Here is a 4,731-nt window from a genome sequence, read left to right as displayed (position 1 = left end):
GTGGTTGAGAATCTGCCTGCCAATGCAGGGGACACGGGTTCGAGCCCTGGTCTGGGAAGATCCCACATGCCGCGGAGCAACTGGGCCCGTGAGCCACAATTACTGAGCCTGCACATCTGGAGCCTGTGCACCGCAACAAGAGAGGCCGCGACAGTGAGAGGCCCGTGCACCGCGATGAAGAGTGGCCCTCGCTTGCCACAACTAGAGAAAGCCCTCACACAGAAACAAAGACCCAACATAGCCATAAATAAATAAATAAAGTTGTAAAAAAAAAAAAAAAAAGGTAAGCTGGTGCTCGCTTCAGCAGCACATATACTAAAATTGGAATGATACAGAGAAGATTAGCATGGCCCCTGCACAAGGATGACACGCAAATTCATGAAGCGTTCCATATTTTTTTCAAACTACCACTGGCATTTTTCACAGAACTAGAACAAAAAATTTCACAATTTGTATGGAAACACAAAAGATGCCGAATAGCCAAAGCAATCTTGAGGAAAAAAAACGAAGCTGGAGGAATCAGGCTCCCTGACTTCAGACTATACTACAAAGTTACAGTAATCGAGACAGTATGGTACTGGCACAAAAACAGAAAGATAGATCAATGGAACAGGATAGAAAGCCCAGAGATAAACCCATGCACATATGGTCACCTTATCTTTGATAAAGGAGGCAGGAATGTACAGTGGAGAAAGGACAGCCTCTTCAATAAGTGGTGCTGGGAAAACTGGACAGGTACATGTAAAAGTATGAGATTAGAACACTCCCTAACACCATACACAAAAATAAACTCAAAATGGATTAAAGAACTAACTGTAAGGCCAGACACCATCAAACTCTTAGAGGAAAACATAGGCAGAACACTCCATGACATAAATCACAGCAAGATCCTTTTTGACCCACCTCCTAGAGAAATGGAAATAAAAACAAAAATAAACAAATGGGACCTAATGAAACTTCAAAGCTTTTGCACAGCAAAGGAAACCATAAACAAGATGAAAAGACAACCTTCAGAATGGGAGAAAATATTTGCAAATGAAGCAACTGACAAAGGATTAATCTCCAAAACATACAAGCAACTCATGCAGCTCAATAACAAAAAAACAAACAACCCAATCCAAAAATGGGCAGAAGACCTAAATAGACATTTCTCCAAAGAAGATATACAGATTGCCAAAAAACACATGAAAGAATGCTTAAAATCATTAATCATTAGAGAAATGCAAATCAAAACTACAATGAGATATCATCTCACACCGGTCAGAATGGCCATCATCAAAAAATCTAGAAACAATAAATGCTGGAGAGGGTGTGGAGAAAAGGGAACACTCTTGCACTGCTGGTGGGAATGTGAATTGGTACAGCCACTATGGAGAACAGTATGGAGGTTCCTTAAAAGACTACAAATAGAACTAACATATACCCAGCAATCCCACTACTGGGCATATACCCTGAGAAAACCATAATTCAAAAAGAGTCAAGTACCAAAATGTTCATTGCAGCTCTATTTACAATAGCCAGGACATGGAAGCAACCTAAGTGTCCATCCACAGATGAATGGATAAAGAAGATGTGGCATATATATACAATGGAATATTACTCAGCCATAAAAAGGAACAAAACTGAGTTATTTGTAGTGAGGTGGATGGACCTAGAGACTGTCATACAGAGTGCAGTAAGTCAGAAAGAGAAAAACAAATACCATATGCTAACACATATATATGGGGAAAAAAAAAGGTCAGAAGAACCTAGGGGCAAGACGGGAATAAAAATGCAGACCTACTAGAGAATGGACTTGAGGATACGGGGAGGGGGAAGGGTAAGCTGGGACAGAGTAAGACAGTGGCATGGACATATATACACTACCAAACGTAAAATAGATAGCTAGTGGGAAGCAGCCGCATAGCACAGGGAGATCAGCTTGGGGCTTTGTGACCACCTAGAGGGGTGAGATAGGGAGGGTGGGAGGGAGGGGGATGCAAGAGGGAAGAGATATGGGGACATATGTATATGTATAATTGATTCACTTTGTTATAAAGCAGAAACTAACACACCATTGTAAAGCAATTATACTCCAATAAAGATGTTCAAAAAAAATAGATCATCTACAAGGACCTACTGTATAGCACAGGGACTCTATTTACTATTCTGTAATAATCTATATGGGAAAAGAATCTGAAAAAGAATGGATATATGTATATGTATAACTGAATCACTTTGCTCTACACCTGAAGCTAACACAACATTGTAGATCAACTCTACTCCAATATAAAATAAAAATTAGATTAAAAATTTTAAAAAGTAAGCTGCAGAAGAAAATATCAAGTATACTATTTATATACATTAAAAACATGTAAAATAATGTTATGATGTTTATGGAAATAACCATATATAACAAGTTTTCAAGCATCTATGAGCATGAATAACAACAAATTCATATGGTACCTACCTCTGGAACCACAGAGAGGTAAATGCAATTCAAAAGATGTATACAGGGGACTTCAATTCCATCTGTAATGCTTTAGTTCTAAAAAACACATGGAACAGCCATGACAAAATGGTCAGATACGATAAAGCTGAGGGGAGGTACATGGGTGTTTGTTATTCTCTTAATTTTTCTACACTTGAAGTATTTTAAAGAACTTTAAAAAAATTTCAATAGTTCCACTAGTAGAATAAAACCAGGAGAAATACCTTTTAAAAAATTGAGAAAAGAGAGGGACTTCCCTGGCAGTCCAGTGGTTAAAACTTCACTTTCCAATTCAGGGGGTGCAGGTTCAATCCCTGGTCAGGGAGCTAAAATCCCACATGCCTTGAGGCCAAAAAAACCAAAAAACATAAAACAGAAGCAATATTGTAACAAATTCCATAAAGATTTTAAAAATGCCACGTCAAAAAAATCTTTAACAGAAATTGATAAAAGAGCAAAGAAAGCAAAAGGGACAAAATAGGACACAAGTAATCGTTAAAAATTAAAAGCATTCAAGATGACAGATGTCAGACCAAAATTTATCACAATAAATGTAAGTTGTTTAAAATATTCTTAAATGCATCAATACAGGAAATGTATGAAACATACTCTGCCTAGATAATTGGGCTACTTTCCATAAATCCAAGGGTAAATAAGCCTGTGAATAAGGAGATTGCCTTTACCTAGACATCCCTCACAAACCAGAGAGCTTCTGTTTCTAATTACCTGGAGAGCCCTTGTTCTTTTCACTGAGGATAAGACCCCATATACTCATGAAGTACACTATCCTAAACAGAAATTTCTGAATTACTAATGCAACAAATTAAAATATTAGTGAGGTCTCACTAATCATTTTCCTCTATTCCATATACAATATGTGCTTTCCTGATATTTCTTGCCAAAGCCCAGGAATCATTAAAGACTTCGGGGAACGATAACTTCTGTGCTACATGTGGTGTACCAAACTGCTGGGTTTGGACGCTCCAAAACAACTGGACACTTCCACAGCCTTGGTTAAAGCCTCAGCTTTCAGTGACAGAACCCAGGGGGCTGTTCTGTCTCTCAGGGCCAGGAGGTTTCCTCATTCTAAAACTCTGCACGGCCTCCTTGCCTCTTTCCCTCTCATGCAGGGCAGTGCCATCTGCACACACTTCCCTCGAGCTCACCATCCCCAGGCTGCTCTCTTTCCAGCTCAGGCTGCAGTAGTGGAGCTTGCAGCTGTGTGGCCTCCGACAGCGGGGTTGGGGTGGGGGAAGCTAGCGCAGGTCCGAGGCAGAGACCCATAGGTGGGAACCGCTGCACGGGGAGACCCTCCACCAGGAGCTTTGAGGCCGGCGACCTCCCTGGTGTCTTCCTTGGAGCTTGGACAACCTCAAGCACTACCCGGCTCAAGGGATGCGGAATGAATCATACGCATGAGAAAATCAAGGTTCAGGGAGTTTTAATAAGGCCACAGTAATCATATACTGGGATCAGGAGAGGAGAGAAATGAACAATTTCAAACACTTGAAGGCTTCCCTCGGTCCTGAATATTAAATAGAACACCTGAATGTCAGCTACATTTTTCACAGCACAATGGTGACATCTAGTGTTAGCTGGGTAAATATCAGCCTTGCAATTGACCTGAAATTCAGAGTCTTGGTGTCTCCTTTCGCCTTAGGATTCTCACCTTGGCTTCCTGCAGGACCAAGAAATTTGTTTTTGTTTTTTTCCAATTTCTAACTTGCCTTTTAATTTTCTTAACAATTGCTCTTTTATTTTTCACACTGTTGAAGTAAAAGTGATGTACAATAGACTGGATATTTAAATTTTTTAATTGAAATAGATTTGACATAACATTGTGTAAACTTAAGGTGTACAACATGCTAATTTGATACATTTATATAGTATCATATGATTGCCATTGTAGTGATTATTTGCACCTCTTCCACATTACGTAATTATCCTTTCTTTTAGTGGCTGGAACAATTAAGTTCTAGTCTTTTAGCAAGTTTGATGATTATAATACTGTTGTCTATATTCACTACACTGGGACTACTCTAGGACTTATTTACTACTTGTTGCAAATTTGTAGCCTTAAACATCTGTCCTATCCTCCCACCCAAATTGGACATTTTTAGGGTGTACAACGTGGAGAATTTTGACCAGCAGAGAACGAAACAGACAAAAATTCCTGTCCTCGTAGGCTTGCATTCTTTTAAAAAAAGTATTTATTTATTTATTTCTAACTTTGGCTGCGTTGGGTCTAAGTTGTGGTACAG

At 39.3% G+C, this 4,731-nt stretch overlaps 1 non-coding gene across 1 annotated transcript; it reads left to right on the top strand.

The window, feature by feature from the left end:
* Positions 1 to 291: 291 nt before the first annotated feature.
* LOC132417368 (U6 spliceosomal RNA) lies at positions 292 to 398 on the top strand. Its single transcript, XR_009517808.1, has one exon. It is a non-coding gene; the product is annotated as a U6 spliceosomal RNA (small nuclear RNA).
* Positions 399 to 4,731: the final 4,333 nt, after the last annotated feature.

Source organism: Delphinus delphis, chromosome 20 (genome assembly GCF_949987515.2).
Source record: "Delphinus delphis chromosome 20, mDelDel1.2, whole genome shotgun sequence".
Taxonomy (NCBI): Eukaryota; Metazoa; Chordata; class Mammalia; order Artiodactyla; family Delphinidae; genus Delphinus; species Delphinus delphis.
Note: the sequence above shows the minus strand (reverse complement) of the source record. Positions and strands in the feature narration are given on the sequence as shown.